At 44.4% G+C, this 24,480-nt stretch overlaps 1 protein-coding gene across 5 annotated transcripts in view; it reads left to right on the plus strand.

Annotated features, from left to right (window-relative positions):
* The first annotated feature begins 12,477 nt into the window (after window positions 1-12,477).
* smarca4a (SWI/SNF related BAF chromatin remodeling complex subunit ATPase 4a) overlaps window positions 12,478-24,480 on the plus strand; it is a 168,786-nt gene continuing 156,783 nt past the window's right edge. For all 5 annotated transcript variants that reach the window (XM_072248375.1, XM_072248380.1, XM_072248378.1 and 2 more), the window contains exon 1: window positions 12,478-12,556. The gene's annotated coding sequence lies outside the window, so the exon portion shown is untranslated. The remainder of the gene's footprint in view (window positions 12,557-24,480) is intronic.

Consider the following 24,480-nt stretch of genomic DNA (forward strand, 5'->3'; position numbering starts at 1 on the left):
CTAATTTCCTGCATTTAGTCGATATCCTGTTCTTCCAGGTGCCTACCCAAGTGCTTCTGAGATGATGCACCAACTACTTCATTCTCAACCACTTCCTCTAGCAAGTCATTTCATTTGTTCACCACAACTGACAATTTCTAAATGGTGAGAGATTCACCAAAGGCTTGTATATAGGACAGCAAGTGATTAGGAAAGCAGTCAGCAAACAATTATCTGTAACAGTTGAGAGAAATTAAATAAAAATGTAGGGAGGATATGCTTCAGTTATATAAGACATTGGTAAGACATTTGGAATAGTGCATTGTGGGTCTCCTTATTTATAAGTTAAAGATTATAAACGTTAGTTTTACTTGTCACATGTACATCAAAACACAGTGACATGCATTGTATTATGTCAATGACCAACACAGTCTGAGATTCTGGGGGGGCAGCCTGCAAAGTGTAAAGAAGGATTTTAATGCATTGGAAGCAAGTCACAGGTTACTCTATCAATTTGGGGCTATTTTAAGGTTGGACAGGCTAGAGATCAGAAGCAAGAGGGGGCTTGATTACCTGACTGAAACATAGGATCTGGAGAAGCTCTGACAGGGTGGATTTGTAAAGGAGCTTTCCTCATGAAGAATCTAGACCGAGGGAGTCACTTTCCAAAACAAAAGGGAGAAAGAGATTAGCAGCAGAGAAAAGAAACTGAAGTTTGTTTCTAAACTTCGGGATTATGCTTAAAATAGTGATTTTTGACAGAGGAAATGAAAATTGATAGCTCTTGCTGCAGGAAGATCAAATACAATGAGAGGTGTAAAGAATCTTTAGAAAGGTGACAAGGACACATTATAGTGTCAACAGTTGATAGGAATGTCTGATAACATGGTATGTGCCAGCCTGCCCTCTGGCCAAAGGTCTGCACCCAAATGTTAACATGTCAACAGCAACAACTTTTTTAATTTTTGCAATGCCAAATATTCCAATATGTGAAATATTCAATCAAAGGGCTGAACAGAAAGCTGGGATACTTTTAGTCCCACTTCTGGATAACATCACTCTATTGACCATCCCTAGCAGGTCTTAAAAATACTAAAACTTGCCTCATGTGCAAGAGGACAAGGGATTCCCAAAGAGCAAGCAGGGAGAGAGTGAAACAGTGAATCACACAGTGATCATGTAAACATTTAGAATTAGACCATAAGACTAGGCCCACCAAGTGAACGCTGCCATTCTATCATGGCTGATTTATTATCCCTTTCAACCCCATTCTCCTATCTTCTCCCTGTAACCCAGACTGTGTCCTCTATCCTAGACTCTCTCACTAACAGAAACATCCTCTCCACAACCACTCTATCTAGTCCTTCCAATATTCTTTAGGTTTCATTAGATCCCCCTTATTCTTCTAAACTGCACAAGTACAAGCCCTGAGCTATCAAACACTCCTCATACATTAACCTTTTCATTCCAAGGATAATTCTCATGAACCTCCTCTGGGCCCTTTCAATACCAGCACATCCTTTTCAGATAAGGGATCCAAAACTGCTCATAAAACTCCAAGTGCAGTCTGACCAATGCCTTATAAAGCCTCAGCATTACACCTTTACTTTTATATTACATGTGTCCAGTAAAAAGATAATCCAGAGAAGTTTTTCAGCTTAGATTGCCCCACTAACAGAAACACAGCACATTAGATTAACATAAATGCAAGGAAAGGCCCTGCTCGTCCAATGCAAATAGTGAAATATCGTGTAGCTTTGTTAACTTAAAGGAAACACCACCTGAAACCAATGTAGATTTGCTATATTGATTCCTTGACAAATAGGCTGGCCTTAGGGATAGATTGATTAAAAGGGAGTTGCTGCTGTTTTTCTCAGTTCAAAGCACATTTCTTGAAAAATTATTTGGTGAAGTTAACCGTGTAGAGAATAGCTGGATGAGGGTCAGTCATTTAAGATAGAGACAAGAAGAAACAAATTCAGGAGTGCTAAAAATCTACAAAATAATCTTTCCCAGAGAAATGTAGACACTCAGCTACTGTACATATTGGGAGTATCTATATTAGTTTAATAGACTCTTGAATCAAAGCAAATACCAGGAGAAAGTCTATTGAAGTACACCAATAACATAAGTGAACTAATGGAATATATACAGATGAGAGATGCTTCTCAAACTTCAGCAGCACAGCACTCGAGAGATATCGATCAGAATCAAGTTTATTATCACCAACACGTCATGAAACTTGTTTTGTGGCAGTAAATATTCTATAAATTACAAGAAATACATATAAAAATTAAATAAGTAGCGTACAAAGAGAACAAAAACAGTGAGGTATTGTCCATGGGTTCATTGTCATTTTGAAAACCTTATGGTGGAGGGGGAGAAGCTGTCCCTAAAACATTGAGTATGTGTACTGTATTCTGGGGGTAGTCATGAAAAGAGGGCACGTCCCAAATGGTGGGGGTCCTTAATTATGGATGCTGCCTTTTGAAGATGCCCTTGATGGTGGGAGGCTAGTGCCAAGTGCCAATGACGGAGCTAGCTGCCTGATTGATGATAATGAAGAATGCTGGTCGTTTAACTGTAGACAGGCGTATCCATTCTATTATTTTCGGTTCCGCGCCGTGGAAAGGCACACTGGGAGCAGCAGCAGTGTCCATTGGTGAAGCCGTAGCACAGAATTGCACTCACGATAAGTAGCAAAAGCAGCACATCTGTCTTGCAAGCAAACAGATCAGATCCAGGACCACATTTAAGGTGGTGAACAATTAAACAGTCAATTGAGGAGATAGCTCCAGGAATAACTGAAACAAATATAGGGTCCAGCATGAGAGTGCTCAAGGCAAGGCTGAAGCATTTATGACCATCTTCAGCCAGAAGAAAGCTTGGGGATAAAAAAAAAATGCCCGTCCCAGCTTCCTTCAGAAATTCTCACAATCACACACACAACCCAGTGTTTAGTCGATCTGATTCACACCACATGAATAAAGTTCAAAGTAAATTTATTATCAATGTACATACTGCATATCACCATATACTACTGATACACATTTTCTTGCATTCACAGTAGAACAAAGAAATACAATGGAATCAATGAAAAACTACACGAACTGAAAACCAACGTGCAAGACAAACTGTGCAAACTAAAAATGAAAATAATAAATAAACCAAAAAAAATCAATCTATACTAATTAATACTGAGAACGAGTTGTAGAGTCCTTGAAAGTGAGGCGATAGGTTGTGGAATCAGTTCAGAGCTGTGGTAAAGTTATCTATGCTGATTCAGGAGTCTGATATTCAAAGGATAATAACTGTTCCTGAAACTGGTGGTGTGGAACCGAAGGCTTCTACACCTCCTTCCCGATGGCAGCAGTGAGAAAACAACACGGTCTGGTGATGATGGATGCTGCTTTCTTAAGGCAGCATTCTTTGTAGATGTGCTCAATGGCGGGAAATGCTTTTAGTCATAGAACATTACAATACAGAAACAGGCCCTTTGGCCCATCTAGTCCATGCCAAATTATTAATCTGCCTAGTCCCATCGACTTGCATGCAGACCATAACCCTCCATATTTCTCCCATCCACGTATCTATCCAAATTTCTCCTATATTTTGAAAGCGAACCCACATCTACCACCCAGCTGGCAGCTCAATCTGCACTCTCACCATCCTTCAAGTGAAGAAGTTTCCCCCCATGTCCTCTTAAGAATTTCACCTTTCACCCTTAACCCATGATCTCTAGTCCCACCCAACCTCAGTGAAACAAGTCTGCTTGCATTTACCCTATCCATACCTCTCATAATTTTGTATACCTCTAATCTCCCCTCATTCTCCTATGCTCTAGGAAATAAAGTCCTAACCTATTCAGCCTTTCCCTATAACTTGGGTCCTCAAGTCCTCGCAAATTTTCCCTGCATTCTTTCAATCTTAATTACATCTTTCCTGGAGTTAGGTGACCAAAACTGCACGCAATTCTCCAAATTAGGCCTCACCAACATCTTCAACATAACATTACAATTCCAGTACTCAATATATTGACTTATGAAGCTCAACGTGCCAAAAGCTTTCTTTACAACCCTGTGATGCCTCTTTCGAGGAATTATGGATCTGTATTCCTAGATCCCTCTGTTCTACCACACTCTGTAATGCCCTACTTCTCACCGTTCAAGTCCTACCCTAATTTGTCCTCCCAAAGTGCAACACCTCATATTCGTCTGCACTAAATTATATCGGCCATTTTTCAGACTATTTTTTCCAGATCCCAGTGCAAGCTTTGATAGTCTCCCTTGCTGTCCACTACACTACTAATCTTGGTGTCATCTACAAACTTGCTGATCCATTTTCATCATCATCCAGATCATTGATATAGATGAAAAACAAGAACACAACCAGCACTGCAATTATGCGACAGGCTCTGAGGGAACACCTTGTCAGGCCCTGGGGATTTATTCACCCTAATTTGCTATAATACTGCAAACACCTCTTCTATAATTTGTATACAGTCCATGACCTCAGTGCTGTTTTGCCTCATTTCTATAGACTTCGCATCCGTCTCCATCTCCAGATGCAAAAATCCATTTAAGATCTCCCCCATCACTTATGGCTCCATGCTTAGTGGTCACTCTGATTTCCAGAGGACCAATTTTGTCCCTTTCTATCCTTTTGCTCTTAATATGTCTATAGAAGGCCTTGGGAGTTTCCTTCACCTTGTCTGCTAGAGCATCCTCATGCCATCGTTTAGCCCTGATTTCCCTCTTAAGTGTTCTCTACCACTTCTTATACTCAAGTACTCACTTGTTCCTTCCAACCTATATCTCTATTTTTTCTTAACTAGGTCGTCAATATGTCTTGAAAACCAAGGTTGTCTATAAACCTGCCGAAGGGTTTCAGCCCGAAACATCAACTGTACTTTTTTCCATAGATGCTGCCTGGCCTGCTGAGGTCTTCCAGCACTTTTGTGTGTGTGTTGGTTGGATTACCAGCATTTGCAGATTTTCTCATTTCCTATAAACCTGCTATCCTTGCTTTTTATTCTGATAGGCACATATAAACTTTGTACTCTCAAAATTTCACTTTCGAAGGCCTCCCACTTACCAAGTACACCTTTGTCAGAAAACAACCTGTTCCAATCCACATTTGTCAGATCCTTTCTGATATTATCAAAATTGACCTTTCTCTAATTTGGAATATCAACCCGAGGACCAGATCGATTCTTCTCCATAATTATCGTGAAACTAATAGCATTATGATCACTAGACGCAAAGTGTTCCCCTACACAATCTTCTGTCTCCTGCCTTGTCTCATTACCAATTAGATCTCGTATCGCACTCTCTGTAGTTGGTGCCTCTATGTACTGATTAAAGAAACTTTCCCGCACACATTTCCTGACCAGCCCTTATACAGTATGGGAGTCCCAGCTAATATGTTTAAGGTAAAAATCCACCTAACCTTATGTTTCTTGCAACAGTCTATGATCTGTCTACAAATCCGACACAAAGGTTGGGGGTGTTGTGGATAGTGTGGAGGGCTGTCAGAGGTTACAGCAGAACATTAATAGGATGCAAAACTGGGCTGAGAAGTGGCAGATGGAGTTCAACCCAGGTAAGGTGTGAGGTGGTTCATTTTGGTAGGTCAAATATGATGGCAGAATATAGTATTAATGGCAAGACTCTTGACAGTGTGGAAGATCAGAGGGATCTTGGGGTCAGAGTCCATAGGACACTCAAAGCTACCACGCAGGTTGACTCTGTGGTTAAGAAGGCATATGGTGCATTGGCCTTTATCAACTGTGGGATTGAGGTTAAGAGCTGAGACATAATGTTACTGCTATATAGGACCCTGGTGAGATCCCACTTGGAGTATTGTGCTCAGTTCTAGTCACCTCGCTACAGGAAGGATGTGGAAACTATAGAAAGGGTGCAGAAGAGATTTACAAGGATGTTGCCTGGATTGGGGAGCATGCCTTATGAAAATAGGTTGAGTGAACTCGGCATTTTCTCCTTGGAGCGGCAGAGAATGAGAAGTGACCTGATAGAGGTGTATAAGATGATGAGAGGCATTGATCATGTGGATAGTCAGAGGCTTTTTCCCAGGACTAAAATGGCAAACACAAGAGGGCACAGTTTTAAGGTGCTTGGAAGCAAGTACAGAGGAGATGTCAGGGGTAAGTGTTTTTACCCAGAAAGTGGTGAGTGTGTGGAATGGGCTGCCTGCGACAGTGGTGGAAGCGGATACGATAGGGTCTTTTAAGAAACTTCTGGACAGGTACATGGAGCTTAGAGAAATAGGGGGCTATGGGAAACTCTAGGTAATTTCTAAAGTAAGTACATATTCGGCACAGTATTGTAGGCCGAAGGGCCTGTATTGTGCAGCAGATTTTCTATGTTTCTAAATTTGCTCCTCTAAATATTGTGGAATGTTGGGTGATCTATAATATAATTCCATTAATGTGGTCATCACTTTCTCATCCCTCAGTTCCACCCATTTAGACTTGGGAGATGAGCTCTCCAGTCTGCCCTGCCTGAGCACTACCATGACATTTTCCCTGACTAGTAACACCACCCTTTATCACATCTGACATCTAAATCAGTGGAACCCCAGAACACTGAACTACCCATCCTGCCCCTCCTGCAACCAAGTCTCACTAGTGGCAACAATATCATAATTCCACATGCTGATCCATGTTCTAAGCTCATCTGCCTTTCCTACAATACTCATTGCATTGAAACACCATGCTCAACCTTTCAATTCCTGTCTTGGTATGTACAACACCTTTCTCCACACCCACTCCACTCTAGTTCCCAAACCCCCTGCAACTCTAGTTTAATCACCCCCCCCACCCCGTGCAAAACCAGCAAACCTTCCCACAAGGATATTAGTCCCTCTCCAATTGAGGTGCAAACTGCCCTTTTTGTACAGGTGTTACCCTCCCTAAAAATCTGAAGCCCTCCCTCTTGCACCATCTCCTCAGCCACATGTTAAATTGTACAATCTTCATATTCCTGGTCTCACTAGCAATTTACCTGTGATGGGCTTTATCAATAAGTCGCTGAAATTACTGGATACAGCATAGTCTTTGGGACCAGACAACATCCCAGTTATCACATACCTCTGCCATAATTTAAAATTCTCCCGAAGGAATTTCTGAAATACGCAGTTTTTTGTTCATGGAGTTCTATGTCCAACTAAAGAAAACTATTCTGGATCCTGTCCTGGGGATTAAAGTGAGACATGAGTATTTAAGTGGATTTGGGGAACAGCAATCAGATTTGCAATAACTCAGAAAGAACAAGGAATGATCAAGGTAGTTTAAGAGATTTGGTAAAACTAGAGCAATGAATAATCTGCTGGAGGAACTCAGTAGGTCGAGCAGCATCTGTAGGGGGAACGTAAAACTGGATGGAGACCAAGTACATGTACAGGCATGGTCTCTCAACCAAAGGAAGCATACACGTACATTAAAAAATCCCAGGATTGGTTCACCAGAATGAATCCTCAGATGACATGTTTGTTGTACAAGGAGACATTAAGCAGACCAGCTCTCTGCTCATTAGTTTATAAGAAACTAAATGTCATCTCATTGAAACATACAAAATCCTCTGGATAGGGTAGATATCCTCCAAGAGGACCACAAACTTGTAGTGTTTAAAGGTTTTGGTGCCTCAATGACTCGGAGAGCTATGTTGGCAGGAATCAGGGCTTTACGTTTTGGCTCGTGGTGGGGTTACCCATGCCAAACAGGTAAAAGAGTTGAAGCCAGATTTAGAGTGGCCTACCAGATCTCTGGGTTTAGGGTTCAGCTCAGGGCTAACAACCCTGAATGGTAAAACAAAGCTGTTACGGAAACAGCAATGAAAAATGAGTGTGACTGTATTTCTGAGTCTCCTCCGGGACTTACTGGAAACTGAGCTACTGACACGATGAAGGAAGCCCTGAACATTGCCAGAAATAGAGGACCTTCAATGTTGCCCTAAGTACCAGTGACATAAGGCACAGTAGAGATTGTAGATGTGGAGTTGTTGTTTCCACTAGCTACTGTAGAAGCAAGTGTCTTTAAATAAGAGTTAAGCCATTTAGTTCCACTCTAAAAGGTGGTAATTCTTTGGTTTTCTGTGTGTGTTGTGGTGGCAGTCAATGAGTAACTTCAATATTACAGAAATCAAGGATGGAGCTGAAAGTGACATTGAGGTCGATGATCACCAACATCATGTAGAGTGGGCTACCCTTGCTTTATCTTATGTTAGAATGCAAGGAAGTGTTTAAGCAACAGTAGAACTTCAACGTTTCGGCACATGCTAGTGATTGCTGGATGACAAAGTAAAAAAAGGACAATGAGAAGAAAATTACATCTTTGATAGTGCAAGGTTCATAAATACAAGAGAGAAAAATTATAAAGGATGATATAACAAATGTTTAACAAATATAAATGGGATTTTTAACAAATTTCACCTCATTGTATACTGAGGAGGAACTCATGGTTGCTCAAGAGATAAGGGTAACAAGTGGAGATGTTTTGGAGGCCATTCATACTACCAGAGAGGAGGTATTTGTAGCACATTACGGCACACCAGGTCTTACAGCACATTAAGTGGATAAATCCCCAGCACCTGACCAGTGCTTAGTCAGAATATGTGGGAAGCTAGAAAGGAAATTGTGGAGGCCCTTATGGAGATATTTTCTTCATTGTTAATCAGTAGTGAACATCTCAAAGGCTGGAAGGTAGCTAATGTTCTTCCATTGTTTAAAAAGGGTAGCAAGGACAAGCCATGGAACTACGGGTCAGTCAGCCTGACATCAGTAGTGGGGAAGTTACTGGAGGGGATTCTGAGAGACAGGATCTACCAGCATGTGGAGGAGCCAGCTTGACTTTTGTGTACAGGAAGTTGTGTTTAATAAACCTTTTAGAGTTTTCCTTAAAAAGAAGTTAACTAAAAATGTTGATGAGGGTAGGGGTGTGGATACTTGGACTTCAGCAAGATCTTTGACAAGTTCCCACATGGTAGACTGCTCAGGAAGGCTAGTTCCAAAATTGCCTCAATGTTAGGAACCAGAGTGGTGGTTGAAAATTACTTCTCAGTATGGAATCCAGTGACTGGTGGTGTGCCGCAGGGGTCGGTGTTGTTATTTATACAAATGATATGGTTACAATTACACAAGGCTTAACTAGTAATTTTGCAGATGACATGAAATTAGGAGTCATAGAATAATAGAACATGGAAACAGGCCCTTCAGTCCATCTGGTTCTTATCAACCAAAGGATCCATCCTGCTAGCCCCACTTGCTCTCATTCAGCCCATAATGGTAGGCCACTAGGGAGTGTAATGGAATAGAGGGACTTGAGAGTACAAGTACATAGGTCATTGAACGCAGCATCACGAGTAGTCAGGGTGGCAAAAAAAGTGCTTATCACACTGCCCTACATCAGTCAGGGCATTGAGTATAGTAGTTGGGACATTATGTAGCAGTTCTACAGGTCATTAGTGTTACAGGAAAGATGTGGTTAAACTGGAAAGGGTGTTACCAGGACGAGAGGGCCTGAGCCATAGGGAGAGGATGACCAGGCTGGGCCTTTATTCTTTGAAGAGTAGAATAAGGGGACCCTTATATTAAAAAGTTTGAAATCACGAGAGGCGTAGATAAGGTGGATGTAACAGGGCAGCATGGTAGTGCAGCGATTCACACAGCGCTTTACAGTACAGGCAACCCAAGTTCAATTCCACCACTGCAAACTGGAAGGAGTTTGTCTATTCTCCCTATGACCACGTGGGTTTCCTCCTACAAGCCAAGAGCATTCTGGTTTGTAGGTTAAGCAGTGATTGTAAATTGTCCTGTGATTAGGCTAGGATGAAATTGAGGATTGCTGAGTGGCAAGGCTCAAGGGGCCAGAGGGGCCTATTCTATGCTGTATCTCAATAAATACTAAAATAAACCTTGTCACAAGAGGGTGGCAAGCTATGCAACAAGTGCCAGAAGAAGTGGTTTAGGCAGTTACAAGCACTTATATAGGTACATTGAGGGGAGGGATATGGGCCAAACACAGGAAATTGGGCCAAAGAGTCTGTATCCATGCTGTATTGTTCTCTGCCTCCATAATGGAGCTGAAGAATTAAAGGGGGATTAGCTGCAAAAATAAAACTAATTATCTTTTGGGAGTCAATAGAATCAAAGAAAGATAGGACAGGTTAGGACCAATACCTACACTGATGTTTTACATAGTGTGAATTCATTTTCAGGAGAGAATGACACAAAAACTGTAAACCCCTCCCCCAAGTTACCCTTTGCACCAACTATCTCCTAAAGCCCAAAAACCTCATACTTTTACCACTCTAAGATGCCACACACCAGTAATCAACCCTCCTCTGCCCCTTTCCCCCTCCCATGACCAATGAGATGCCTCTTACCACTCCCATTGTCTACCTATCCCCACCTCATCTTTCTCTCCCTTCTCTGCCTTCCTCCCAACCCATTCTACTCCCCTCCAATGAGCCCACTCATCCCAAATCCTACTCCATCCCACCTCCCCACACTACTGTCCCTAGACTCCCCCAACCTTCTTGTGCATCCACAGTCTCCATACACCCCTCACACTCCCCTCCATGCCAAACCCATTATACAGCACACACGTTCTCACCCCTCTCCCTCTTCTCTACCCACCTCACACTGCATTCCCACAACCACTCTCCCTCAATGCTATCAACCCCAGCGCCTCATTCACACAAATTTAATTATGATTCAACCGCACATGAATACCACCAAATGAAAGTGTTACTCCAGGGCCAATGTGCAAAACACAGTACCAACAGTCATATGCAACACAATGAGCATATAACACATACACACACTCCCCACCACACACCATCCCACACTCCCTACTCCTCTTCATCCTCAACACCTCCCTTTCCCCTACCCCTCAAATCTATCCCTCACACCTCACCCTCTCACCCATCCCTCACCGCACTTCACTCTCTCCCTGCCCCTCACCATGACCCTCTGCCCCTCATTCCCCTCACACATATCCCTACATCCCACTCCTACCCTTTAACCCCACCATAATCCAACCTCCCACACCCCCTCCCCTACTTACACCCCACTCCTCCCTCTCTCCTTTTGCACTCCTTCACTCCCTTATTCCTCACCCTCCACTCTCCCTAACTCCACCCTCACATTTCTACACATCCCTCACACTCATTCCCCATCCCAAACATTCAGCCCACTCTACCACCATAACCTTCATCCTTACACCCGTCTACCCTCACCTCATCCTCTGCACCCATCTCCATCTTTGCCCTCAATTCTCACTCACCCCAGTTCCTAATCTTCAACCACCACCCTAAGCCCAACACGTACCCACAACCCACAAACCACCATTATACTCCACCCACTCCTCCACTCTGATTATCCAACCCCATCCCAAATCTGCAACCCTTCACCCTGCCCTCTTTTACCCTCCCCTTCACTGCCACAATCATCACCCACACCAACCTCCACTTCTACCCCCTATCCTCATCACCTAGCACTACCTGCACATCCCCATCCAACCCCTTACCCCTCACACATCACATCCCAAAGCCCCAACCCCTCACCCACATCCCCCACTCTTATCATCTCATTACCCACCACTACTCACACATGCCCCACCCCTACCTTCACATTACCTACCCAAAACTGCAATCCCTCACCTCATCCATGCCTACTCTCATCCTCCATCTCTACCCCACCCAACCCCTCCCCCTCACTCCACTTTCCCCTAACCATCACTCTTCCACACCTCACCCTCTCTATCCCGGACTCTCTCCTCCCCCTCACTGCACTCTCCCCTACCCGTCCCTCTCCCAATATCCCCGACTCTCTCCTCCCCCTCATTCCACTCTCCCCTACCCGTCCCTCTCCCACCCTCACCCTCTCTACCCATGACTCTCTCCTCCCCCTCATTCCACTCTCCCCTACCCGTCCCTCTCCCAGCCCTCACCCTCTCTATCCATGACTCTCTCCTCCCCCTCATTCCACTCTCCCCTACCCGTCCCTCTCCCAGCCCTCACCCTCTCTATCCATGACTCTCTCTCCTCCTCACTCCACTCTCCCCTACCCGTCACTTTCCCACCCCTCACTCACTACCCCAACTCTCATCCCTCTCCCATCCCTCACTCTCTAGTCCTACCCTCACTCCATTCTCCCTCTACCCTCTCTCCTGTCCAGTACCCAATCCTCTCCCACCCCTCACCCTCACTCCACTCTCCTACTCATCCCTCTCCCACCCCTCACGCTCTCTATCCATGACTCTCTCCACTCTCCCCTACCCTCACTCCATTCTCCCTCTACCCTGACTCTCTCCTCTCTCACTCCACTGTCCCGTACCCATCCCTCTCCCTCACTCCCCTACCGTCCCTCACTCTCTACCCCTACCCTCACTCCATTCTCCCTCTACCCTGACTCTCTTCTACCCCTCACTCCCCGCCCCTCCCCCACTCCCGCAGTCCCGGGGCCGCGCATGCGCCCTGCCCTCCCCGTCCCCGCTCCTCTCCCAGTTACCGGCGGCTCTTTGTTCCATTAAAACCGCGAGCGGCGCCTCCTCACCCAGGTAAAGCCCGCGTCGCTCTTGCTCGCGCTGCCCGACTGCTGCGTTGCGCGGCGGCCCGAACCCGGGGCCGGTGCCGGAGTCGGGGAGCGCCGGTCCCGCCGGCTCCCGCTCCGCCAGCCCGGCTTCACCTCATTGTCTGAAGCCGAGGGTGCGCTGCAGGCCCCGCCGTCCGATATGGTGGCGCATTCGGACTAAAATTAATTAGTTTATATTGCGATTAATTCAAAATATATTGTTTAGCAGGGTCGGATCGCGGGCTGCATTGTGCTGATCGCATCAGCTGTATTATTCTGTGGTTCTGACTTTCGGCGCTGTCTGCCCCGGTCGCTGCTGAACAAAGCATTGCACACTGCTGTCTGCACACAGATGTATTTTTTTGCAATTTAAAAAGATGAAAAAAGTTTTGATTTTAATAACTGTAATTGCAATATCTTTATATATCTCTTGTCCTGTGATAAAATATAATTTAACATTTCGCCTAAGATTTTTTTTGAACGTGAATTATATATCAAAAATCATGTGCATGGCATATAGTTTTCTTCTGTATTTTCTGCTCCCTGGTGTAAAATACAAAAATAGTTGTTTAGAAGTTTTGCTGTGATGCTAGCACAGTGGTCCGCTCTAAATTGACTCGTGAGATATGACAGGTTGCTGTTTATTGGTTTCTTTCGATCTTTCACAAATATTCCTCTTACTTTGGAGGTCAGGGCTGTTTTGTTTATCAGATACGGTTTTAGTGATGTTGGCATTTGTTGTATTTCGGTGAAGGGATGTTTAGAAACAAGGCATCAAAAAATAGTCTTAAATCAATTCCCCATTTAAAGCATTTGGATTTATATTCCCTCTTCCACTCAAGAAAAAAAAACTGCCTTGCTGCTGAGGTTTTGACCTTGCAAAATACTTAAAGTTGTTGAAAAATGCTTACCACTTGTCGTTCATCTGAGTTGATACTCATTGCCACCAGTGAGAGGTTTTTAATTGCTCGGCTCACCAAATGATACGGTACCTACCCCCACCCAACTTTTCCTGCCCCCAGTCCTTGACTTCGGGATGTAGGAGAGGGGGAGGGGATTGGAAGGTAAGCTCTTGCTTTGCTGCACTTGCTGCAAAGTGCTCCTGGTGGGTGCAGTAACTCCAGCTGGGATTTGCTCCCATCCCCATGGAAATGATAAGAGAATGGGGTTATTTTTGTTTTAAGAAGTTGTGAACTTTTTTAGATGGGTGTAGACATCCCTCCTGTGAAAGATGATTGTTGATTGTTTAACGTGCGGCAAGGGATCACCATTGAGTCCATGCAGTCTTCTCACAAGCTGAAAATAGCAGGGGAGCTGGATGTGCTCAGCATCTGTAGTAGGAGGAAACATCCAGTTGAGATTTCATGTTAAAGACACAGATGTGCTCAGCATGTCAGATAGCATCTGTGGAGGGAGGAAATATGTAGATGACATTTTATGTTCGAAGACATTTCATCAGGACATGATAAGCCAATAGATGCTGCAGATGCTAGAAATCTTGAGCAACACTCAAAATGCTGGAGGAACTCAGCAGGTCAGGCAGCAGCTATAAACAGTGTAAACAGTCAACATTCCTAGCTGAGACCCGTCATCAGGATTGGAATGAAAGGGAGCAGAAGCCAGAATAAGGAGGAGGGGGAGGGGAAGGAAAAAAACTGATGGGTGAGACCGAGTGAGGGGGAGGATGGGTGGGTGGGGGGCTGAAGTAAGAAGCTGGGAGAGGAGAGGTGGAAGAGGCAAAGGACTGAAGAAAAATGAATCTGATGGGAGAGGACAGTGGACCATGGAAGAAGAGGAAGGAGGTGGGGAACCCAAGGGAAGTGAGGGGTATTTAAGAGGGGAACCTGAATGGGGAATGGAAAAAGGAGCGAAGGAAGGAGGGGAGAGAATTGCCAGAAGTTGGAGAAATTGATGTTGATGACATCAGCTTGGAGGCTACCCAAGAGGTGCCTCTCCACCCTGAGTTTGCCCTCATTGTGAGAATAGAGGAGGCCATGGACTAACATGTCAAAATTAGAATGGGAAGTCGAATTGAAATGGGTGGCCGCCTGCCTTTTGCGGCGGATGGAGCAAAGGACCGCCAGTCTGTGTTGGATCAGGGCAGGAAGAGGCTGGGGATTTAAGATAAGCACATTCAAAGCGAGGGTTGGAACAAACAGAGAGGTGCTTAAGCTCACTAATGAAAACCAAGACCCACTTCTTTGTTACAGAACTGCAGGGTCCTTTGATAGTCTGCTCTGCATTCCAACCACTGTCCTCCCTGCTGTGGTTCAGTTGTTCCTAGTGTGCCATTCACCCTCAGAAGTCCTCAATAGAGATGGATTCTATTTTAAAAAAACACTACATTTTTCATCTGTTTAGAGATACGGCACAGTATGGCCCTTCTGGCCCAACAAGCCCAATTATACCCATATGAACAATTAACCTACTGACCCGTACATGTTTGGAACGTGGAAGAAAACCAGAGCACTCGGAGGAAACCGACGCGGTCGCGGGGAGAACACAAACTCCTTCCAGACAGTGATGAGAATTAACCCAGGTCACTGGTGCTGTAAAAAGCATTACCCCAACTGCTATGCTACTGCATGTGTAAACTGAAACTAAGGGCACAGACAAGCAGCAATACCAGCTGTGATGCTGTGGGAAGTCAGTATTAGAAGTGATCTCAAATCATCCAGGCAGCATTTCAACAATCCAGAGTTGAGTCACGGGCAGCTAATGTCATGTTCAGTTGTTCCGAAAGTGAAGCCCAGTCTGGGATTTTGCAAAGCGATTACTTCTGTAGCTAATGGTTAAAAAAGCCAAGGAGGCTGTTGCCAGCTTTCTTTTTTCTCTCTTTCCGTCAGTGGTCGGCTCGGTTAGGAGCAGCTCAGTTATACACTGGGGAGAGCACAGTACAGAGGTCAGGTAGGTCAATCTTCAGAGCTGTCTGCCTCTCAGATCAGCCAGCCTCGAAGCGTGAATTTTATCTTGCTGGCTGATGGACCATTAATTAGAGGAGGAGATTCCAAGGGAGGGAACTTTCTGAATTATTATAACTCTCAAAGGGACTAGAGTGCATACAGTTCTCCCTTCCCTCTCCCACCCTGCCCTGGTAGCTATTATCATCCTTTTCCATTAGATCTGACCCATCTCACAGCACATCATTTAGGAGAGAAAGGGAATGCTTGGATACAATTCTCCTCCCCTGCCCACAGGAAGAAGCGATGACCTTTGTTTAGCCCTTTCCTGCTTCTCAGAGCAGCACTCCCTTCACCACCCCTCAGGGGTTCAAAGCTGTGAGGATGTATTCTGCTGTAAATTGTCTGTTTACCCTTTCTGGAAGGGGGGCGGTGGGTGGGTCCAACATCTGCAGAGGGAGGTTGTGCCCTGATTTGTGGAAATCTCATGCCTTCTGCACTGGAATGTGGCATTTTACTGTTCTGTGGGATTTTACATTTGAGTGTTTGACAAATGTGTTTACATTTACACTCTGTGGCCACTTCATTAGGTTCATCTGTATATCTGCCCATTAATGCAAATATCTAATCTGCCAGCCATGTGGCAGCAACTCAATGCATAAAACGTTCAAACGTGGTCAAGAGGTTTAGTTGTTGTGCAGCCCGAACATCAGAATGGACAAGAAATGTGATCTAAGTGGCTTTGACTGTGGAATGATTGTTGGTGCCAGATGAGGTGGTTTGAGTATCTCAGAAACGGCTGATCTGAGGTTTTCGCACACAACAGTCTCTAGAGTTTATGGAGAATGGTATGAAAAACAAAAAAAAAATGCAGTGAGCCGCAGTTCTGTGGGTGAAAATGCCTTGTTAATGAGAGGAGAATGGTACATGGGTACAGTGCGGTAACAGCAGTTAGCACATTTGCGTTACAGGGTTAGCTGTAAGATCAAGGCTTGCTTCTCTCCACTGGTTGAAAGGAGATTGCGTGTTCTGCCCACGACTGCCTGGGTTTCCTCCAGGTGCTTTGGTTTTTTCCCACATTGCAAAGATATATGGGTTAGGGTTAGTGAGTAGTGGGCATGCTTTGTTGGCCCCAGAAGCATCTTCAATTTGACTTGATGCACACTGTATGTTTCGATGTACACGTGACAAGTAAAGTTTATCTTTATCTCTTCCATAAGACAATACGACATTGGAGCAGAATTAGGCCATTTGACCTATCTTCTCCCATACTCCTTGTTTCCCCCCTTTAGCTTCACTCCTCATTCCTCCTTTCCTCATCTGCTCTTCCTCCACCTCTTTTTCTTAGTCTCCATCATTCCCTCTTCCCCACCTCACTGTTCCCTACTTCCCTTCATTTCATCCCATGCTCCCCCTCCCACACACATTTCATCCTATTGTTTTCCCCCACACCTCTTTTCACTCTGTACTTTCTACCAACAAACCCCCATCACATCCTCTTCTTCCTTAATATACCAAGCTAAACATAAAACATTGAACAGAACAGGCTCTTCGGTCCACAATGTTATGCCAATGGGAAGTAGAAAAGACGTGTCAAAAGGGCAATATTATGATAGTCATGGGAGATTTTAACATGAAGGTCGATTGGGAAAATCAGTTTTGGAATGGACCTCAAGAAAGTGAGTTTGTTGAATGACTACGAGATAGTTTTTTAGAGCAGTTTGTCATTGAGCCTACTAGGGGATCAGCTATACTGGATTGGGGGTAATCTAATGAACCATAGGCAATTAGGGAGCTTAAGGTAAAAGAACCCTTAGGAGACAGTGATCACAGTGTGATTGAGTTCAACTTGAAATCTGATGGGGAGAGAGTAAAGTCTGACATAGGAGTATTTCAGTGGAGTAAAGGAAATTACAGTAGTATGAGGGAGGAGTAGGAAGAAGATGCTGGCAGGGATGTCAGCAGAGCAGCAATGGCATGAGTTTTGGGTAAAAATGAGGAAGGTACAGGATAGATGTATTCCGAAAACAAAGAAATACTCAAATAGCAAAATAGTACAACCGTGGCTGACAAGAGAAGTCAAAGCTATTGCAAAAGCAAAAGAAAGGGCATACAACAAAGCAAACATTAGCGAGAAGATAGAGGATTGGGAAGCTTTTAAAAACCTACAGAGAGCAACTGAAAGAATCATTAAGAGGGAAACCATGAAAAATGAAAGCAAGCTAGCAAACAATATCAAAGTGGATAGTAAAAGCTTTTCCAAGTATGTAAAAAAATAAAAGAGAGATGAGAGTGCATATAGAACTGGTAGAAAATGCGGCCAGACAAATAATAACAGGAGACAAGAAGACGGCAGATGAACTAAATGAGTATTTTGCATCAGTCATCACTGTGGAAGACTGTAGCAGTGTGCCAGGTGTTGAAGGGTGTGAAGGAAGAGAAGTGGGTGCAGTTACTATTACAAGGGAGAAGGCACTCAAAAAGCTGAAAGACCTAAGGGTATGCAAGTCACCCGGACCAGATGAACTATACCCTAGGGTTCTGAAAGAGCTAGCGGTAGAGATTGTGGAGGCATTAGTAATCATCTTTCAAAAATCCTTGGACTTTGGCATGGTGCCAGAGTACTGGAAAATTGCTTTAGGAAAGGAGGAAGGCAGCAGAAAGGAAATTATAGACCAGTTAGCCGGAACCTCAGTGGCTGGGAAACTGTTGGAGTCAATTGTTAAGGATGAGGTGATGGAGTACTTGGTGACACAGGACAAGATAGTGCAAAATCAATATGGTTTCCTTAAGGGAAAATCTTGCCTGACAAACCTGTTGGAATTCTTTGTGGAGATTACAAGTAGGATAGATAAAGGAGATGCAGCGGATGTTGATAACTTGGACTTGCAGAAGGCCTTTGACAAGGTGCCACACATGAAGCTGTTTACCAAGTTAAGAGCCCATAATATTACAGGAAAGTTACTGGCATGGTTAGAATATTGGCTGATTGGTAGAAGGCAGCGAGTGGGGATAAAAGGATCCTTTTCTGGTTGGCTGCCAGTGACAAGTGGTGTTCCGCAGGGGTCAGTGTTGAGACCAATTCTTTTTATGCTGTATATCAATGATTTAGATGATGGAATAGATGATTTTGTTGCCAAGTTTGCAGATGATATGAAGATTGGAGGGGCGGATAGTGTTGAGCACACAGGTAGGCTGCAGAAAGACTTAGACAGATTAGAATCAGAATCAGGTTTATTATCACCGGCTTGTGTCATGAAACTCGTTAACTTAGCAGCAGCAGTTCAATGCAATACATAATTGAGAAGAAAATAAATAAATAAATATATAAATATATTGATTGCAGTATATGTATATTGAATAGATTAAAAATTGTGCAAAAACAGAAATAATATATATTAAGAAAGTGAGGTAGTGTTCAAAGGTTCAATGTCCATTTAGGAATCGGATGGCAGAGGGGAAGAAGCTGTTCCTGAATTGCTGAGTGTGTGCCTTCAGGCTTCTGTACCTTTACCTGATGGTGACAGTGAGAAAAGGGCATGCCCTGGGTGCTGAAGGTCCTTAATGGACGCTGCCTTTCTGAGACACCGCTCCTTGAAGATGTCCTGCTTACTTTGTAGGCTAGTACCCAAGATGGAGCCGACTAAACTTACAACCCTCTGCAGCTACTTTTGGTTCTGTGCAGTAGCTTCCCCCCACACACACTGGACAGTGATGCAGCCTGTCAGAATGCTCTCCACAGTACATCTATAAAAGTGTTTGAGTGTTTTTGTGAAGTATAGTCACTGTCTTGCCTTTATAACTGCATCGATATGTTGGGACTAGGTTAGGTCCTCAGAGATCTTGACGCCCAGGAGTTTGAAACTGCTCACTCTCTCCACTTCTGATCCCTCTATGAGGATTGGTATGTGTTCCTTCGTCTTACCTTTCCTGAAGTCCACAATCAGCTCTTTAGTCTTACTGACATTGAGTGCCAGGTTGTTGCTGCGACAGCACTCCACTAGTTGGATATCTCACTGTTATCTCAGATCTAAGATCTCCATCTGAGATTCTACCAACAATGGTTGTATCATCAGCAAACTTATAGATGGTATTTGAGTTATGCCTAGCCACACAGTCATGTGTGTAGAGAGTAGAGCAGTGGTTAAGCACACACCCCTGATGTTGATCGTCAGTGAGGAGGAGATGTTATCACCAATTCACACAGATTGTGGTCTTGCAGTTAGGAAATCTAGGATCCAATTGCAGAGAGAGGTACAGAGGCCCACGCTCTTCAACTTCTCAATCAGGATTGTGGGAATGATGGTATTAAATGCTGAGCTTTAGCCAATGAACAGGATCCCGACATGGGTGCTTGTGTTGTCCAGGTGGTCTAAAGCCGTGTGCAGAGCCATTGAGATTCCATCTGCCGTTGATCTATTGTGGCAATAGGCAAATTTCAATGGGTCCAGGTCCTTGCTGAGGCAGGAGTTCAGTGTAGTCATGACTAATGACTAACCTCTCAAAGCATTTCATCACCATAAATGTGAGTGCTACCGGGCGATTAGGAGAATGAACAAGAAAGTGGCAAATGAAATACAATGTTGGAAAATGCATGGTCATGCACTTAGGTAGTAGAAATAAATGTGCAGACTATTTTCTAAACAGGGAGGAAATCCAAAAATCTGCAAAGGGACTTGGGAGTCATTGTGCAGAACACCCTAAAGGTTAACTTGCAGGAAGAGTCAGTGGTGAGGAAGGCAAATGCAATGTTAGCATTTATTTCAAGAAGTTTAGAATACAAGAGCAGGGATGTGACGTTGAAGCTTTATAAGGCACTGGTGAGGCCTCACCTGGAATGTTGTGAACAGCTTTGGGCTCCTCATCTAAGAAAAGTTGTGCTGGCATTGGAGAAGGTTCAGCAGAGATTCACGAGGATGATTCCAGGAATAAAGGGGTTATCATACAGGGAACCTTTAATGGCTCTGGGTCTGCACTCACTGGAATTTTGAAGGATGGAAGGCGTCTCATTGAAACCTTTTGAATGTTGAAAGGCTTAGACAGAGTAGATATGGAAAGGATGTTTCCCGTGGTGGGGGAGTCTAGGACAAGAGGGCACAGCCTCAGGATAGAGGGGTATCTATTAAAAGAGAGGTGCAGAGAAATTTCTTTAGCCAGAGGGTTATGAATTTGTGGAATTTGTTATCACGGGCTGGTGTGGATGCCAGGTCATTGGGTGTATTTAAATTAGAGATTGACAGGCTCTTGATTGGACATGACATCAGAGATTACCGGGAGAAGGCCGGGAAGTGGGGCTGAGGAGGGGAAAAAAGGATCAGCCATGATTGAATGGCGGAGCAGACAGGATGGGCCAATGGCCTAGTTCTGCTCCTATGTCTTAGGGTCTTATGGTCTTATAAACTACACCAAGATTAATTTAACCCTTTCTTCCTACATGGCCCTCTATTTTTTTCTAATCCATGTGTCTATTTAAGAGTATCTTAAATGTCTGTAATGTATCTGTATCTACCCCCATCCCTGACAGCATGTTCTATGCATCTGCCACTCTACGTAAAATAAGTAAAACTTATCTTTGACATCTCTCCTATACTTTCCTTCAATCACATTAAAGTTATGCCCCCTCATATTAGCCACTTCCACCCTGAGAAAAAGTCTCTGGTTGTCCAATTGATCAATGCCTCTTATCATATTATACACCTCTGTCAAGCCACCTCTCAGCCTCTGCTCCAGAGAGAAAAGTCCGACCTCGCTCAACCCATCCTCATAACATATGCTCTCTTATTGCGGTAAATCTCCCCTGCATCCTCTCTGAAGCCTCTGCGTCCTTCGCATAAGGAGACACACAGATATGAACACAATACTCTAAGTGTGGTCTAACCAGGAATATTTTAGAGTTGCAACATGGCTCTTGAACTCTCCCCTGGTTAATGAAGGCCAACACACCATACGCCTTCTTAACCATCCGATCAACTTGTGCAGCAAATTTGAAGGATCTTTGGACAGGGACCTCAAGATCCCTCTTTTCCTCCACACTGCTGAGAATCCTACATTCTGCCATCAAATTCAACCTACCAAATGAATCACTTCATACTTTCTGGGTTCAAATCCATCTGTCACTTCTCAGCCCAGCTCTACACGTACCAATGTCAACCCTCTTCTCATTTCCTTGACCTCTCTGTGGTCTATTCCCATGCCTCTGTCAACTGTTCTTGCTCTTTCTGATGACTTTTCTTACCAGTTCGCCACTCGCTGTTTGCGTCCTTCTCTCTTTCTCTCCAAATCAAACCAACAGAGGGAGAGGTTGGTCAGATGAGGACTTTATTCCTTCGGGTAAAGGAGTATCTTTGGAGAGGTGTTTAATATCATTTGGAGACAGGGTGAATGATCTGTCTTTTTCTCAGGTTGGGGATTCAACATTTAGAGGACGTGGGTTTTAAGTGAGAGGTGAAAGGCTTGATAGGAACCTGAGGGGGCAACTTTTTCATCCAGACAGTGGTCAGTATATGGAATGAGAAGCCAGAAGTGGCTCAGGCAGGTACATTAATAGCATTTAAAAGACATTTGAACAGGTAAATGGATAGGAAAGGTCTAGAGAGATATGGGCCAAATGTTGACAAACTGAATTAGCTTAGATGGGTATCTTTGTTGGCATGGACAAGTTGGGCTGAAGGGCCAGCTTCTGTGCTGTAGGATTCTCTAACCCCTCCTCTTTCTTCCCTTGATGCTGCTACTGTCTACCCTCCCTCTTTCTCTCCCAATTGCTCCCTCTCATAATTCTTCCTCTACACTTTCCACTTTCATCCCCTCTTCCTTTTCTCTCTGCCCCCTCAGTCCCTTCTTATTCTTCCTTCTGTATCAGCTCTCCGTTCACTTCTTGGAATGGTACGTTGCTGCAACTGGTAAAGTGACTACCTCCCATCTCCAGTGTCATGGATTTGATCTTGTGTTTGGATGCCCTCCGTGTGGAACTTGCCTGTTCTCCCTCTGATTACCTGGTTTTCCACGATTTCCTCCCACATTCCAACAACATGAGTATTGGTAGGGTAATTGTTGGTGCTGTAGGTTGCCCCACTATTTGAGTGGTAGTTTCTGGAATTGAAGCATTGAAGGAAAAAGTGGGGAGAATAAAAAGAAACACACATCAAAGTTGCTGGTGAACGCAGCAGGCCAGGCAGCATCTCTAGGAAGAGGTACAGTCGATGTTTCGGGCCGAGACCCTTCGTCAGGACTAACTGAAGGAAGAGCTAGTAAGAGATTTGAAAGTGGGAGGGGGAGGGGGAGATCCGAAATGATAGGAGAAGACGGGAGGGGGAGGGATGGCGCCAAGAGCTGGACAGGTGATTGGCAGAAGGGATATGAGAGGATCATGGGACAGGAGGCCCAGGGAGAAGGAAAAGGGGGAGGGGGGGAAGCCCAGAGGATGGGCAAGGGGTATAGTCAGAGGGGCAGAGGGAGAAAAAGGAGAGTGAGAAAAAGAATATGTGTACATAAATAAATAATGGATGGGGTACGAGGGGGAGGTGGGGCATTAGCGGAAGTTTGAGAAGTCAATGTTCATGCCATCAGGTTGGAGGCTACCCAGACGGAATATAAGGTGACGAACTGAATATCTCAGCCATATATCCTTTCTTGGAATGTGTCTCCGCCACCAACTTACTCCAGTTGGCTTTAGGATTTGCTTTCAAGACCCCATCTGTTATTTATTTATATACACATATTCTTTTACTCTCTCTCTCTCCTTTTTCTCCCTCTAGTTCTGAACATACCCCTTGCCCATCCTCTGGGTCCCCACCCCTTGTCTTTCTTCCCGGACCTCCTGTCCCGTGATCCTCTCATATCCCCTTTGCCAATCACCTGTCCAGCTCTTGGCTCCATCCCACCCCCTCCTGTCTTCTCCTATCATTTTGGATCTCCCCCTCCCCCTCCCACTTTCAAATCTCTTACTAACTCTTCCTTCAGTTAGTCCTGATGAAGGGTCTGGGCCCGAAACGTCGACTGTACCTCTTCCTAGAGATGCTGCCTGGCCTGCTGTGTTCACAGGCAACCTTGATGTGTGTTGCTTGAAATTCCAGCATCTGCAGATTTCCTCGTGTTTGCGAGAATAAAAAGGGATTAATTTAGGATTGGTATAAGTAGGTGTTTTAATGATCAGCAATGACTTGATAGGCTGAATGGCCTGTTTCTGTGTTGTGTGCTTTTATGGCTTTGACTCCCGAAATCTGTCACTGCTACCCAGCCATCTCATGCCATCTTCCCCTTTCTTCTCTCCCTAACCCACTCTGCTTCCTTGATTTCTACCTTTCTATACTTTCTCTGACCTCTCTCCCGACATTCCAGCCTCCCCTTTTCATTCCCACTCTCTTATTCTCTCTCTCGCTCCCTTTCTGTCTTATTCTCTCTCTCTGTCTCCTCATTCTTTCTTTCTCTCTCTCTTTCTCCCTCCTATTCTGTGTGTCTCTTATTCCTTCCTCCCCCTCTCCCATTTTCTGTGTATGTCTGTCTCCTTCTCTCCCTCCTATTCTCTCTCTCACTCTCTCATCAAAGTTTGAAATAAATTTATTATTGAGATACATATGTCACCATATCCAACTCCAATATTCTTTTCCTTGCGGGCATTCATAGTGAATTCAAAGAAACGCAATAGAATAAATGAAAAGCTGAACACGACGGACGGACAAACAACCAGTATACAAAAGACAACTGTGTAAATACAAAAACAAAATAAAATTAATTAAATAAATAAATAAGCAATACCTATTGAGAACACAAATTGTGGACTATTCTGTCTCTCAGACTCTTCTATTCTCTATATGTGTGTGTCTTGCTCGCCCCCCCATGTGCTCTCCCAAACCCCCCACTCTCTCACCCCCTTCCCCCACCCCTCCCCTCCCTCTCTCTCATCCTGTTCTTAACCCCCTCTCTCACCCCACCTCCCCATTCTGTGTGTGTCTCTTGTATTTTATGTGAGTGTCTCTCTCTTTCTCTCTCCCTCCCCATCTGTCTCTCTATG

This window comes from Mobula birostris, chromosome 32 (genome assembly GCF_030028105.1).
Source record: "Mobula birostris isolate sMobBir1 chromosome 32, sMobBir1.hap1, whole genome shotgun sequence".
In the NCBI taxonomy this organism is placed as follows: Eukaryota; Metazoa; Chordata; class Chondrichthyes; order Myliobatiformes; family Myliobatidae; genus Mobula; species Mobula birostris.